This window comes from Rhinatrema bivittatum, chromosome 4 (genome assembly GCF_901001135.1).
Source record: "Rhinatrema bivittatum chromosome 4, aRhiBiv1.1, whole genome shotgun sequence".
NCBI classification, from domain to species: Eukaryota; Metazoa; Chordata; class Amphibia; order Gymnophiona; family Rhinatrematidae; genus Rhinatrema; species Rhinatrema bivittatum.
In genome coordinates this window covers 361,093,972-361,110,940 of record NC_042618.1, presented here as the reverse complement: position 1 = coordinate 361,110,940, position 16,969 = coordinate 361,093,972, and the positions used below count along the sequence as shown (strand labels likewise).

The following is a 16,969-nucleotide window of genomic DNA, read 5'->3' as shown; positions in this document are numbered from 1 at the left end:
TAATGGGGGTAATTTTCAAAAGGGTTTACACACTTAAAATTGGGTTTACATGTGTAATTGCACTTTACACGTTTAAGTGGGCTTTTGAAAATTGCTATAATATATACCATAAGTGCACTTTAAGGGTCTGATTTTAAAATGCATTTACATGCGTAAAACTGGGTTTTACGCATGTAAATGCACTTTACTCGAGTAAGTGGGCTTTTGAAAATTGCTACAATATATGCCATTGAATCGTCCATAGGATTTATTCGCATAAGTGCACTTTACATGAGTAAATGGCTTTTGAAAATTGCTACAATAGTAGTTACATTTATGCACGTAATTCCTTTGAAAATTACCCCCTAAGGGCCTGATTTTAAAAATCATTTACACACATAAAACTGGGTTTTTCACCAGTAAATGCATTTTATTCAAGTAAGTGGGCTTTTGAAAATTCCTACAATATATGCCATTAAATTGTCTATTGGATTTACTCGTATAAATGCACTTTACATGCATAAATAACTTGAAAATTGCTACATAGTAGTTACATTTACCCAAGTAACTCCTTTGAAAATTACCTCCGATATGTCTACACATACAGGGGTAGATTTTTAAAAAAAGCGCATTCGCGTACTTTTGTTGGCGCACCAGGCGCAAACAAAAGTATGCTTGATTTTATAAGATACACGCGTAGCCACGCGTATCTTATAAAATCCTGGATCGGCGCGGGCAAGGCTGCCGATTTTGGGCAGCCGGCACGCGCCGAGCCACGCAGCCTGTCTCTGTTCCCTCCGAGGCCGCTCCGAAATCAGAGCGGCCTCGGATGGAACTTCCTTTCGCCCTCCCCTCACCTTCCCCTTCCTTCCCCTACCTAACCCCCCCCCCCCCCGGCCCTATCTAAACCCCCCCCCCCCTACCTTTATCCACGGATTTACGCCTCCCGGAGGGAGACGTAAATCCACGCGCGCCAGCGGGCTGCTGGCGTGCCGAGACTCAACCCGGGGGCGGTTCCGGAGGGCGCGGCCATGCCCCCGGAATGCCCCAGCCCGAAACCACGCCCCCGGGCCCGCCCCCGAAACACCGCATCCCGCCCCCAAAATGCTGCGTCATTCAGCCCTGCCCCCGACACGCCCCCAACATGCCCCCGTCCAAAAACCCCGGGACCTACGCGCGTCCCGGGGTTCTGCGCGCGCCGGTGGCCTATGGAAAATAGGCGCAATGGCGCGCAAGGCCCTGCTCGCGTAAATCCGGGCGGATTTACGTGAGCAGGGCTTTTAAAATCCGCCCCACACTGTCTATGGTAAATTGCATACCTTTAGTTGGTACACATACAGTATGGGCCGGATTTTATTATTTTTTTTTAATTATTTATTTTAATTTTCAAGACAATCTCCAAGTATATAGACCTTGTACAGTAAAATAGATACTAGTACACAGAAAACAATTAATAATAAACTAAAAATTCTTCAGTAACAGAAATAAGTCTATGATTCTAGATATCAAAATTATAAGAAAATTGAGAGGGGCAGGAAAGGAGCATACTATTTAAACAACAGTAATAATATACATTAAAGAGAAATAAGACCACATGCAGTGAATAGTGCTAGGCGTTAACTTTCTACAGCAGGGCTAACAACTGGGGCTATTTGGGATCTTGCCGCCAAAAAAGCTCTTAACTGGTCTGGTTCATAGAACACATACTGAACATTCAAATACCTAATTAAACATATGCAGGGATATTTTAATATATAGGTTGCACCTAACTGAAGGACCTCTGGATGCATCCGGAGAAAATTCTTTCAACATATTTGTGTGTTTTTTATTACATCAGGGTGTATCCAAATAGGTTTTCCGTAGAAAGGTAATTGTCTATTTCTAAGAAATAATTTCAATATCTGGTTGCATTCAGAGAGAAAAGCAAAAGAGATTAACAATGTCTTTCTTTGAGAAACCTCAGTTTCTAAAGAAGATTCCAAAATATTTGTTAGGTTGAAACTTTCAGGGACATTCCCCTCTGGTTCCCTTCCTTCTTCCTGGGCACGCTGCGATTCTTGAAGGTAATACGCTTTTACAATTACCGGAGTAGCAGCTTCTGGAACTTTTAACACTTGATGTAAATATGTTTTAAAGAGGTCTAATTGGGAGATTAATCTTAAAACAGGAAAATTAAGTATTCTCAGATTGTGAGCTCTAAGAGCATTCTCCACTCCTTTTAGCCTTTTATTCAAAATCTTTTCAGAGGTAATCAATTTACTTTGAATATTCTCTGTAGTGTCCATTCTTTTTTCCTCTGTTTTTGTTTTTTTTCACTATAAGTCTGATCCCTGGTGTCCAGAGTTACAAGCGATAATGTTTGGATAGATTTCTCTATCCCTTTTAAGGCTTGCCATATTCCTTCCAATGTTACATTTCCCATATTGAGGTATCTGAGCCAGCCAGCAGGGCTCTTAGGTGGCTTTCTCCCACCTCCAGATTGCTGCGCCCCTCCCCCGCCATACCTTGAGGTTTTGCTGTTAAGAGTCCAAGTTGTTCTGGAGCGATATCCGAGTTTAATGGTACCTCCTCCGATTTTCCGGGGATCAAACTCCCTTCTTTCTCAATCTTTCGGGTCGCTCCTAGACTTATCTCCTGGCTTGAGATTGGGCTTCCATTCCGAGCTACCGTTGGCGGAGTCCTTCCCTGCTCCAGGACTCTCAAGGCTGCGTCGTTGTTCATCGGGGGGGGGAGGGGGGGGCGGCCTCCTTAGCTCTCTGAACTAAGTGTGGTTTTGGGGGTCAGGGAGGAGACCGTGTGCTCTCGCGTTACTCCTCCAGCGACCTGGCTCACCAGTGATGATGCCTGGCACCAGCGAAGAAGCCATCAATTTGGGGCTGGGAAGAGTTCGGCAGGGGCGATTCCATCGTCCCTCTTAATCTCCCCTTTCTTTTGGTATGCGGCATATTTTTGTAACGAAGAAAAACACAGAGATAAGCACCCTTCTTGATTGGCATCTTTCACAGTCTACTCGCTGGCGGCCATCTTGCCCCCTTAGGGCTGGACTTTAAAAGGGTTACGTGCACCGAGCCTATTTTAAAAAGGCCCGGTGACATGCATAAAGCCCCGGGACACGTGTAAGTCCCGGGGCTTGCAAAAAGGAGAGGGGGCAGGGCAGGGGTGGGGGTCAGAGATTTCGTGCCGGCAGTTGGCCAGCGCGCACAACTTACTTCAGCCCCAGGGCTGAAGTAAATTTTGAAATAAAAGAACAAAGAAGGAAAAGGTAGGGGGGAAAGGGTGGGTAGGGGAAGGGAAGGGAAGGTAGGCTGGGGGTAGGGAAGTTCCCTCTGAGGCCGCTCCGATTTCAGAGTGGCTTGGGAGGGAACAGGGGAAGGCAGCGCGTCTTGGAGTGGCATGTACGCCATGCGCGCTGCTTTTAAAATCTACCCCTATGTGTATCCTACTTATGTATCAGATAACTATCATTCAACAGAGGGCTGAACAGTTTGAAAAAATCTTGCAGACATTCTTCTTGAAAAGAACTCACAAATGTTGGAATCATGGGAAATGGGTGACAGTTGTAGTACTTTAATGTGTTCTAATATTTGTTTAAACTCTTCTTCCCCTAGATTGTCTACTGATTTCATGCCATTTAGAGCCAAATAGATTAGGCGGGTTATAAATGGGAGAATAAATAAATAATAAAGTCATTTTTAAAAGACCTTCATTAATATGTTCTATATAGCTAGACTTTTACTATGAGGTATTTCTTTTTGCAAAAAAGGTGTTTTCTCTCTTTTTGATGGACATGGCCATTTTTTTTTCATCCACTTTGCAGAACTGGCAGGGCTCTATTGATAATTAACTACTTCATCGCAAAGAAATGACTTTCCCTATGTCCTAACCAGTATTTATTTACATCAAACCTTTATCCTCTTTTCATAACATACATCAGCAAAGAAGAACTGTGCCTACAGATTGAGTAATTCTGGTCTAATAGTTAAAGCTCCAAGGATTTATTTTCTGTAGACACATTTTCTTCATATTATTTCAATATGCTACTCCTCAGTATTCTGCACTATTCTTACTAATTAGCTCTAACTGAAAAGCTGACTTTTTAAGCTCGCCAACCTTTATTTGTATAACAGGTTCGCTTAGTGACACATTAGATGATAGGAACTGGAAAGGCATGATAGAATTAGTCTCAGGAAGAAACTGAACCTGAAGAATGTTGCCACAAAGCTATGGAAGTTAAATGTTGAATTCTCCGGAGGCTGTTAGAACACATGTCATCTCAATGTTTACACACTACATCAAAAAAGCAATATCTTTCCTGGAAAAATCAATGATTGGGTAGCTGTAGATTTTATTTTTTCTCTCTTCAAGGGCTTAAAAAGCACTGAAAAAATGCATTTGAAATGCATCTTTCAGAATTAGAGCTCATAAAAATATTTTGAAAACAGAAAATACTTGTCAGATATATTTTTCACCAAAATGTGCAGTCTGTTATAACCATAAATCAAATTACCATATAGAGAAGCATTTCTGGAGAAGAAAATAATACAATTTGGACGCACTGACACAGATTCACAGGGAAATGGGTAAGTTGCTTTTTATTCTTGGTGGGGAGGGATGAATATTATGTCATATGGTTTTGATGACTTTATTCTAAACCACTTAGGTGGTGGTGCTATATGGTAGATATCAAGTATTATTAAACAGTAAATATTATGGGCCCAATATTCAATGTTGCCTGGATAAGAAACTTCGCCAGACATACCTTATCTGGCTAAATTACAAGGGATATTCTGCAGCAGCATAGCTAGGCTGCTGAATATCTAAGTATATCTCTACTGGCTGGTCTAACTTAACAGATTAATTTAATTGGATAAGAGCGAATATCACTACTTATCCAGTTAAGGTAACCGGATAAGTAGCACCACCTTGATCCTCCCTCTGCCCACCCACAAACTGACCAGCAGCTTGCTAGATAGCCAGATAAGTCCTACTTATCTGGCTATCAAACATCAAATGCACTTTGAATATTGGGCCCTATGTATCCACCAATTTTTCTAATTTAATTTTAAAAATAATCAATATATGAACTACTTGCAAAAAGATTCATTGGGACATCAGCAAATATTCACTCAAAATGATTAGGAAAATATGGTGAAATTTAATCTTACTAGTTAATTTCCTTTCCGTGAGTACTGATACACCACTCCAGACAAGTGGCTTCACCCTCATGCATCAGCAGGTGGAGACAGAGAACTTCTTCCTTTTGACATCATTAGAGACTATATATATTCTGGATGGCAGCATAGGCCTCTAGTAGCCTCTTGCTCTAGCTCTCCCTTCTCTTTTTTTATTTTTTATTTTGCTTATGCCTCTCTCACAAGTAAAAATGGGGAAAGAAAAAGAAAACATGCAAGGTTGATTTTCTAGCAGACTGCATACAGGATGACTTTTTCTTTCTTCCTTGATAATTCCTCCATTTTTTATTTTCTTTTGTACCTCTGAAAAGAGTGGAAAGAGACACCCGAACGAGGGAAAAATATATTCACAACTGCAAATTCCAAACCTTCCCCCAATACTTTATTTTTTGCTTTCCAACCCCCTTATCTCTTGGGTGGGTTCTGGACTGGTCTGTCAGAACTCAAGGAAAGGAAATTAACTAGTAAGATTAAATTTCACCTTCCCCTTTGTTCTACAGACCTGGCCAGACATGCAGGACATGCCAGAGCAATGTCTATTCCAGGCTGGATGAGGCTTCTGTGGCCTCTAAGACTCTCTTGTTGAAGCTTGTGCCCTCCCTTGACTGTAAGTCCAGTCTATAATGTTTCATGAACTAGTGTAATATGGACCATGTTGCTGCTCTGCAGATACCCTGCAGGGATTCCTATATAGACTGACCTGATCATCTCCTTGATCCCCCTTGCAAAGTATGCTTTAGATGCTACCTGCCCTTTTCTCTGGCCTCCAGACAAGACAGTTGTTTGTGACTTTGAGGTATCAAAGCAGAATTCTAACATCCAGTAAGTATGGATTCTTCTTTGAGCTTGCATCTCCTTTCTGAAGGCTGGTAAAGAAATCTCCTGGTTCAGATGAAACTCTGACACCACCTTAGGTAATAATGAAGGCACTGGGCGGCTTGTAACCCTATCTTCATGAAATGTCAAGTAAGGGTTCCTACATAACAACGCCTGGAGCTCTGAGATCCTTCTGACTGAGTAAATCACTACCAGAAACACTGGGGTAGATTTTCAGATGAATGCACGGGCATACATGTGACGCGATACCCAGCGCACACACACACATGTACGCCCGATTTTATAACATGCACGCACAAGAGAGTGCACAGTTGTGCACCTTTCGCGCGCCGAGCCCACACTGAGCCACACTGCCTTTTCTCATTTCCTCCCATGCCGCTCCGAAATCGGAGCGGCCTCGGAGGGAACTTCCCTACCCCCCCTACCCCCCCACCCCACCTTCCCCTACCTCCCCTGCCCTTTCCACCCTACCTTTTTATTTTTTTTCCTTTTGTTTTAAAACTTATTTCAGCCCTGGGCCAGCGTGCAATCCCCGGCACAGCAGCAAATGGGCGCTTTGTCGGAAGCCTCTGACCCCGCCCCACCCCGCCCCTTTTTGCAAGCCCCGGGACTTACATGCATCCCAGGGCTTTACACGCGTTGCCGGGCCTTTTGAAAATAGGCCCGATGCGCAGAACCTTTTGAAAATCTGGCCCACTGTCTTTAGCATCAAATCTTTCAAGGACACTTCCTTCAGTGTTCATAAGACGCCTTCACTAAGGCTCTCAAAACCAAATTTAGATCCCATACTGTCACTACCTGATGCTGAGGACACATGTGCTTCACTGCCTTCAAAAAGTGTATTATGTCCAGGTAGGAACCCACAAAGGTGCCTTCTATCCAACCTCTATAACATAATAATGCTGCAACTTTCACCTTCAGAGAGTTCCATCTCAGACCCTTGACTAGACCCGCCTGCAAAAATCCAATATCATCCCAATCTGTGACCTAAACAGGACTATTCCCCTTTTTCTACACCAAAACTCAAACACCTTCTAGACCCTGTCATGCACTAGTAATGTGGAATTTTTCCTTGACTTTAGCAGTTGGCAAACACTGCATCTGAATAGCCCCATTTCCTTAATTTCCTCCTTTCAATAGCCAGGCTGTAAGACAATACAGATTTGGCTCTTCCATCTCCATTGGGCCCTGCTTGCATAAACCTCTGGCTGCTCTGAACCTGAAGGGGATGTTCCTGCTCAGTCTTACCAGGTCTACATACCACGGAAGTCTAGGCAAATCCAGTGCTACTCTCCGCAGACTCCTTGCTATCATTGGCAATGGTAGGAACATGTACACTAGTTCCTCCATCGGCTATGGGTGAGTCAGTGCATCAATTCCCCTTGAGCCCTTCTCTCAGGCTCAACTGTAAAAACCTTTGGCCTTGACATTTCTCTATGTGGCCATCAGATCACACAGGGACTTCCCCCACTTGTCTACCACTTTCAGGAACACTTCTTCTGATACTTCACACTCCCTTAGGTCCAACGTGTGATGGCTGAGAATCTGTATGGATATTGCCTGCTCCTGCTATATGTCTCGCCACCAACCCCTTGAGGTGAGCCTCTGCACAGGTCATCACAAGACCTGTCTCCTCCAAAAATGGGCTCCACATGCTTCTCTGTTTGCTCACATAAGCCACTGTCTGTCTGCACCCCCTCACTTTGGAGCAGAATTCAATAAGCACCCGCCTGATCATTCTTATCTCCAGCAGTTTATTGACTAGGATGACTCTGTCTTTGCCTATTAGTTGTGCTACTTTTCTCTCATAGTGGGCTCCCCAGCCTGTACAGTTAGCATCTGTCAACACCATGATCCATTTCGGTGGGTCCAGATCCACTCCCATAAGAAAATTGGCCTTGATCAGTCACCCTTGTAGGTTACTTCCGACTTTCCTCTGCCTCTCTGGGACCAACCGGGACGGCAATGCACTTTTCAATGGGCGCATATACGCCTTTGCCCAGGGGACTAGGTTTCTCATGGCTACCATTGAGCCCAACAACTGCAAATAGACCCTCGACCTAGGCCTCCTGTTTGCCAACATTTCTCTCACCTAGTTTTGTAGCTTTTTGGTTCTCTCTTGCGTCATAAAGACTTTTTACTCCCTGATAATGAAATTGCTTCCCAAATACACTGGGAATTTGCATAAATGCAACTGGCTATTGGCCTTGTTCACAACCCAACCTGATAACTTCAGGAGGAGCCTCATCCTCGGCATAAACTGTTTTCTCTCTTGTCTTGACTTGGCCCTTACTAGCTAGTAGTCCAGATATGGGTGTACTGGTATCCCTTTCTTTGTCAGGGTGGCCATCGCCACCACCGCCATAACTTTAGTGAAGGTTGTTGGCACTGTGGCTAACCCGAAGGGCATAGTCGAACTGGTAATGGCTTCCTAACATTGAGACAAGAGAATATCCCTTTTCGATGGCTGCTCCATCTTTGTGGGACTCTCTCATGAGGAGATTCATTTATGCAAAAGTGCTAAATCCTTTAAAGTGATGCTAAATCATTTTATATACATGCAGGCTTATTTATAATTAAGAATATTTTTACACTATTTAATTGGCCATTTTAGCTTTATCAAATTATATTCTTTACATAATGGGATGTTACATGCTGTTTTATTTGATGTTTTTATGATTTGTGTCTGTTCAGCTTGGAGAAGAGACGACTGAGGGGGGATATGATAGAGGTCTACAAAATCATGAAAGGACTTAAATGGGTAAATGTGAAACGGTTATTTACTCTTTTAGATAATACAAGGACTAGGGATCATTCCATGAAGTTAGCAAGTAGCTCAGTGTATAGTTAAGTTCTAGAATTCATTTCCAGAGGATGTGGTTACTGCTGTTAGTGTAATTGGGCTTAAAAATGGTTTAGATAAGTTCCTAGAAGAAAAATCCATAAATTGCTATTCATTAATAAGCAATAGATGTATTTAATGTTTGGGTACTTGCCAGGTACTTGTGACTTGGATTGGTCACTGTTGGAAACAGGATACTTGGCTTGATGGACCCTTGGTCTGACCCGGTATGGCATGTTCTTATGTTCTTATATTCTTATGTTCAGTTTTGAACTAATAAATGCTTCTAAAATCTCAGTTACTTACATACAGGAGCATAATACTGGGTTTTGTACTGGGAATCATGACAGTAATAAAAGGACCTTGGAGTCCTTGTAGACAATAAATTGAACTCCTCAGCTCAGTATGTGTTGACATTGAAGAAAGCAAATAGAATGTTAGGAATGATCAAAAAAATAATGGAGAATAAAACAGAAAATATCACAATGCCCCTGTATTGAGCCATGGTGCAAATGTACCTTGATTAATAAGTGCAATTCTGATCTCCACATCTCAAAAAAGACATAGTGAAACTAGAAAAGGTGCAGACAGAGGAGGGCAGCAAAAATGGTAAAGGGAATGAATAGGCTGTTATGACGAGAACTACACAGGCTAGAGCTCTACATCTTAGAAAGAGACGGCTGAGAAAGAACATAATAGACGTTTATAAAATTATAACTGGAGTGGAATGGGTAAATAAAGGACAATTATTTATCCTTTTAAAAAATATTTAAACAAGATGACACTCCATGAAACTAACAACTAAGGTACAGAGAGACTGCTGAACGCAGAACCTTCATCTGTTGGTTGTAAGTTGGACTTACTGAGAAAGATGCTTAAAAGGCCTGATTTTTAATCCTCTGTGCGCAGGGAAAACGGGGGTTATGCGTGCGGCCAGGCCTTGTCCGCGCTGCGTGCATTTTAGAAAGGGAACATCCGCGTGTGTAACCCCCGTTACGTAGACAAGAGCCAAGCCCCTTACAAGGGGCGGTCCCAGGGGCAGAGAGGGGGGCGGGGTGGGACAATGCCATTCATCACTGTCCTGGACCCTTGCGCGCTGGCCAGCTGCCAGCACACGCAACTTACTTCAGGTTGGTCCCTGAAGTAAGTACTGGAACAACAAAAGGAAAAAAAGGAAGCGGTAGGATTTAGGGGTTGGGGAGGACAGGGAAAGGGGAAGGAAGGTTAGGGTAGGGAAGTTACCTCCCAGTCCGCTCCTCAATTGGAGTAGAATGTGAGGGAACTGGGGAAGGCCGCAATGCGTCGCCGCACAAATTTGCCGAACTTTACCCCCTTACGCAATTCGCGCACATATACATATAGATTAAAAAATCCAGCGCACATGTGCACGCAGCTCACTGATTTTATAACATGTGCGTGCATGTTATAAAATCAACATGTCCATGTGTGCGCGCCAGGAAGTAAGACAGATGAAATAAGATCCGCGCGCTGGCCGGCTGCTGGCACACGCTTCCCTGGGACAGGACCTAATGGCCACTGTCCCGGCCGGCCCCTCCCTGCCCTTCCCTGCACAGACCATGCCCCCTGGCCTGCCCCTTTTCGATGACCTGGCACTTCTGTGCATATTTGTGATCATGGGCCATCAAAAATTCGGGTGAGGAACATAAACCTAAATGGGAGAGAAGCTTACAACTGCCTCTTACCCTGGGAAAGGAGAGGAAAGGTAAATTTCAAGAATTTGGATAATTGACCTTTACATTCTAAACTAAAGGACTGAAGAAGTCACAAATATATTAAGGAAGTTAATAGTAACATCTAAACCTGAAAGTATAGTTGCACAGATCAATTTCATTATTAAACAAATTTAATAAAAGTATTGATGGACACCAATTCAGCTTCTAGTGTGTTGTTTTTTTTTACTGCATAGTGACCTTAGTGCTCATCACTGCTGTGTAAGAACATAAGAACATGCCATACTGGGTCAGACCAAGGGTCCATCAAGCCCAGCATCCTGTTTCCAACAGTGGCCAATCCAGGCCATAAGAACCTGGCAAGTACCCAAAAACTAAGTCTATTTCATGTTACTGTTGCTAGTAATAGCAGTGGCTATTTTCTAAGTCAACTTAATTAATAGCAGGTAATGGAATTCTCCTCCAAGAACTTATCCAATCCTTTTTTAAACACAGCTATACTAACTGAACTAACCACGTCCTCTGGCAATAAATTCCAGAGTTTAATTGAGCGTTGAGTGAAGAAGAACTTTCTCTGATTAGTTTTAAATTGTGCTAACTTCATGGAGTGCCCCCTAGTCTTTCTATTATCTAAAAGACTAAATAACTGATTTACATCTACCCGTTCTAGACCTCTCATGATTTTAAATACCTCTCCTCTATCATATCCCCCCTCAGCCGTCTCCTCTCCAAGCTGAGAAGTCCTAACCTCTTTAGTCTTTCCTCATAGGGGAGCTGTTCCATTCCACTTATCATTTTGGTCGCCCTTCTCTGTACCTTCTCCATCGCAATTATATCTCTTTTGAGATGTAGCGACCAGAATTGAACACAGTATTCAAGGTGGGGTCTCACCATGGAGCAATACAGAGGCATTATGACATTTTCCGTTTTCATTCTGTTTGCTTTTTTGACTGCCACAGCACACTGAACCGATGATTTCAATGTGTTATCCACTATGACACCTAGATCTCTTTCTTGGGTGGTAGCACCTAATATGGAACTTAACATTGTGTAACTATAGCATGGGTTATTTTTCCCTATATGCATCACCTTACACTTATCCACATTAAATTTAATCTGCCATTTGGATGCCCAATTTTCCAGTCTCAGAAGGTCTTCCTGCAATTTATCTCAATCTGCTTGTGATTTAACTACTCTGAACAATTTTGTATCATCTGCAAATTTGATTACCTCACTCGTCGTATTTCTTTCCAGATCATTTATAAATATATTGAAAAGTATGGGTCCCAGTACAGATCCCTGAGGCACTCCGCTGCCCACTCCATTCCACTGAGAAAATTTTCCATTTAATCCTACTCTCTGTTTCCTGTCTTTTAACCAGTTTGTAATCCACGAAAGGACATCGCCACCTATCCCATGACTTTTTAACTTTTCCTAGAAGCCTCGCATGAGGAACTTTGTCAAACGCCTTCTGAAAATCCAAATATACTACATCAACCGGTTCACCTTTATCTACATGTTTATTAACTCCTTCAAAAAAGGGAAGCAGATTTGTGAGGCACGACTTGCCTTGGGTAAAGCCATGCTGACTTTGTTCCATTAAACCATGTCTTTCTATATGTTCTGTGATTTTGATATTTAGAACACTTTCCACTATTTTTCTGAAATAAAGAAAACAAAGTTAGGGAAAGGGGTTTTAGGGGTTGGGGAGGAGAGGAGTGGGGAAAAGGGAGGCAGAGTAGGAAGGGGTATAGGGACATTCCCTCCCAGTCCACTGCTTAAGACTGGGAGGGAAGCAGGAACCGGCCGATTGTGTCACTGTGCGTATTTTTAAAAAATTCCCCCCGTTTCGCGCAGGATAAGCCATCCGCTCACACATCCTCATGTGGACATTAAAATCCAGTGTGCACGTGTGATGCATGCATGTTATAAAATCGGCACATCCATGTGCATGCCGGGAACCACGCTCATACGGACGCGAGTGTGCGTTTCTGAAAAGACTTGCTTTTGGAGCTCCAAAGGCTCAATTTCAAGCAATATATGATTTGCTAATATCATGTGCATAATTAGCACATGACAAATGGGAAGAAATGTCACTTTTCTGGTGTGCCCGATACATGAAATCCCTAACATTTGGGTAATTTTTACCTGTCCCAGGACAGCCATAGATAGCAGGCATTTCATGGCTTGTATATTGTCCTCAAGAATAGAGAACGTCTTTAGAAACCAGTGAAACCCCCGCAGCTATGGCAAGAAAGCCTTCTTTGTTACTCCTGTGGGCTATTTATTTCCCTAAGCCTTTCCACTCAAAAAGGAGTTTGGACGGCATCCATTTTCTCTGACCTCACTTCACTGCAGCGAGGTGTGCAGAATAACAGTTGGAATTTTCACTGTAGCAAAGTTGTAAATAAAAGAGCTACAGAAAAAAAAACAGTAAACAGATTATACAACAAGGCAGCAACACCTTTCAAATTCCTACGCTCAACAGAATATACAAAGTGCATCTTTGAAATGGAAATTCAATACAATTGACCCAAAAGTTGGCAATCACAGCATGAGGGTGCTACAGTGTTTTCTGCGCTTTGGTTTGATTGCAGCTTAGTAGTACTGAAAAAAACCCTGCTAGTGAGAAAAGGATATTCAAGAGTTTCAGACAGATCTGTTAACTAAACTCTTAGCATCAAAATTTATAAATTTATATCACAGAAGGATTATCTAGGGGAGAGATTTAATTCCAGAAGCAAATGAGAAAAGCAAAGCTTGACAGTAGAGATGTGAATCGGAATCGGTTCCGATTCCGGTTCCGATTCACATCGTGTTTTTTTTTTGTCCGGCCCGATCAGGTTTTTTTTTTATCGGCTGCGCCCGAGCCGATAAACAAAATACCCACCCCAACCCTTTAAAACGAATCCCTTAGCTTCCCCCACCCTCCCAACCCCCCAAAAAACTTTTTACAGGTACCTGGTGGTCCAGTGGGGGTCCCGGGAGTGATCTCCCTCTCTCGGGCCGTCGGCTGCCACTAATAAAAATGGTGCAGATGGCCCTTTGCCCTTACCATGTGACAGGGTATCCGTGCCATTGGCCGGTCCCTGTCACATGGAGGGCGCACTGGTTGTCCGGCACCATCTTTAAAAATGGCGCGGGCCATCCAGTGCTCCTACCATGTGACAGGGGCCGGCCAATGGCACGGATACCCTGTCACATGGTAAGGGCAAAGGGCCATCTGTGCCATTTTGATTAGTGGCAGCCGACAGCCCAGGAGTGGGAGATCACTCCCGGGACCCCCACTGGACCACCAGGTACCTGTAAAAGGTTTTTTTGGGGGTCGGGAGGGTGGGGGAAGCTAAGGGATTAGTTTTAAAGGGTTGGGGTGGGTTTAGGGGTTATTTTTGTGTGCCGTTTTTCCCACCCTCCCCCAAAACGATAAGAGAACCCCCACAAACAATTTTGTGGGGTTTTCCTATCGGTTTCAGGGAGCCCCCGATTTCTGACAATTTTGAAAATATCTTACGATATTTTCAATCGTCAGAAGCCCAATTCACATCCCTACTTGACAGTGTATGTAATATAAACTAGGATGGCTGCCAGAACACAGGGAGCAAATCTACTGGATATGCTATGAGACTGGAGGAAGTGGGATGAGGGCTTTGGAAATTAGGTCCAGTTTCAGATCTTTCCTGAAAGAATACTGCACTACATAATGAGCCGGACTCCAGGTCAGCCAACACATGGTGTCCTCAAAATTCCTCAGTGCTATACAAAAATTACAGTTAGTGTGTCTGCTTCTTTGAAATTGCCTAGAAAAGTTTTGCAGAGGAAACATTCTTTCAGGATATCAAATGTGGGAGGGAATGGGTCTATATGGCTTTTTACAAAAGCAGTTTATAAGTCCCATTGCCTATCACATCATAAACATTTTCAGCCCAGAAAAAAAAAAAATCTAAATTAGCACAGAAACGTCTTTTGATGTACATGTGAGTCATAAACCATACTTGTATCTATCATTTCTCAAGGGAATACATTATCACAGAAGTGATACAGCTTTAGAAGTAGTGTGTACTGTTTCCAATTTCATATCAAGGGGGATCTCACTTAATAAGATACTTTATTTTCACAATATAAGTTATCAAGGGATTATAGTGAGTCACCATAATCCTTCTCCAGTACATCACTGCTTAGAAGGTGATTAACAACAGAGGATTTATGTATTTTTGGAAAGACTTACAGTACAAGGCAGGGGGTATCACCAAATGTTTATTAAGAAGAGCCACATAGAATGTTTCAAATCACTGGATGGATTGGATAGTCTGGGAACAGATATGCTGGCACTTTATTCTCTAATGACCCTGCGTGGCTACAGTCTGTGTTATGCTCAGGCTTGTGAACCCTTGGCCAACGGGAGGATGGTATATCTTTCGGAAGATCCGTAGGTTCTCTCGTCGGGTGGCGAGGCAGAGCAGAAGACGGAACCAGCTGACCCTCGGCACTGGAGACTGAGGCGACTGCGGAGGCGGATGAAGAGACGAGAAGAGGAGCTGTGTCTTCACCACTGGAAGTCTGCGATCCCCCCAGGAGGAGCCCGTAGGGACCCAGACCACTGGGACTTAGGCAGACCTTTGAGAGATCAAGGTATCGGTGCAAGGGCTGCCTGGAGCTTCGCCCTGGAAGCCCGCGGTCTCCCCGGGAGGAGCCCATAGGGACCCAGACCGCTGGGACTTAGGCGGGCCCTTGGAGACGGTAGTCTAGAAGGAGTCCTAGGTCAAGTGCCAGAGGGTCGTCGCTCACCAGTCCGAGGTCACACACCGAGGGATCACCACTTGCCAATCCGAAGTCGCACACCAGAGAATCACCGTAAGCCAATCTGAAGTCAGGAACTGGGAACACCAAGACGAAACAGGAACAAGATCCAAAGCTCAAGGAACTCACCGAAGCAAGCAGACTAGACAGCGCTGGAGGACATTGCCAAGTCACTGAATGAGCAGAGGAAGCTTCCCTTTATACTTCCCTGCTCAGGCTGATCAAGAACAGGTGAAGCTGGTTAAAGGGATCAGGTCCCTTTAAATCAGTAAAGGAGGCGCGGCCTCGCACCTAAGGATGACGGTGGCCATCTTAGATTTCCCCCGCGGAGGAGAGACGCCGTTGGACGCCGCGAGGGGGAGCAGGACGGCTCCCCCTGCAGCAAGCAGCACTGAGGGCTGCACTGATGCGACAGCCCGAGTCAGAGCCCTCCCCCGGGGCTCCCGTGGCGGAGGAACGCCACGGGAAAGGTAGGGCTGTGGTTGTGGTCTGCCACGGCCGCGGAACACAACAGTCTGGGATGAACCTCTTTAACTGTGCATCTGGGTTTCCTTTTTTCTCCTCTTGTCAGCAACAGTAGCTCTGACTCCCAGCATCTCCTGGCTCAGATATAATGTCTCTGTCCTCTTTCAGCCGCTGGTAGCTCTAGCGTACATCTGGGTTGTTTTTTTATACCTAAATTGTTGGTTCCTTTATACAGATACCTCACTTATCCTACTCTTCTGTCCTATGCCATCCAACCCTCTGCATGGGCACCTACCTGCTGTATTGCCCCATTGGACTTGCTGTTGAACACATGCTGCTCTTCTGCTTGCTGTTAAAAAAAAGAGCATGGCAAGACGGAAAACAAAAAAAATGTTGATGAGCCACATACGGCCCATTGGTCTTAATTTGGGGACCCTTGGTATAAGGAATAGGTTATCAGTTGCATGCTCCAAGAAGCGTGGAAGAAATCAGACCTAAAGTAGCAAGTCAAGAGATAATGCACAAAAGTCAGAGAAGAGGATCCATATGAGACAGTCTACAAACAGAAAAAAACAAAGACAAAGGAGAGTGGGAATATTAAGCAATTCAACTTTGTATTTCTTATTAAAGATTTCTCTCATTGTGGATTGGCCCAGTGACTTGGTACCAGTGCTGGGTACTGCAAGTTACCTGGGTTCAAGTTTCAAACCTGGTTTCAACTGGAATCCCTACTGAATTAGGGATTCTATGGGGGCAGTGTTAACAGCCCCTGGGGCAAGGGATACTCTGTTACAGGGGTGTGAAAACTTTCTTGTGCTGGGACTACATTACAAATTATGGAGTGCAATGAGGGCCAGAGGGTGGGGTGGGGCAGGGCAGGGTACAGTGGATCCTCGACACAGCAATCAAATCTCCACCATTTGCTGCTGGCATTTCAGTATGCAATAATTACACATACATGAAGAGAATACTAAATGCATACAATATTTGAATACAATATCTGTATACATTTTATTGATCTCACAGAATATATAATACATCCTATCTAGACACTTTAAAACTATCTAATCACCCCATACATCCAATCTCACACATTCATACCCTTTAAAATGTATGTATGGGGTGATTAGATAGTTTTAAAGTGTCTAGATAGGATGTATTAGATA

At 43.8% G+C, this 16,969-nt stretch overlaps 1 protein-coding gene across 1 annotated transcript in view; it reads right to left on the bottom strand.

The window, feature by feature from the left end:
• Positions 1-16,969, bottom strand: part of SLC6A11 (solute carrier family 6 member 11) — a 359,320-nt gene that overhangs the window by 220,259 nt on the left and 122,092 nt on the right.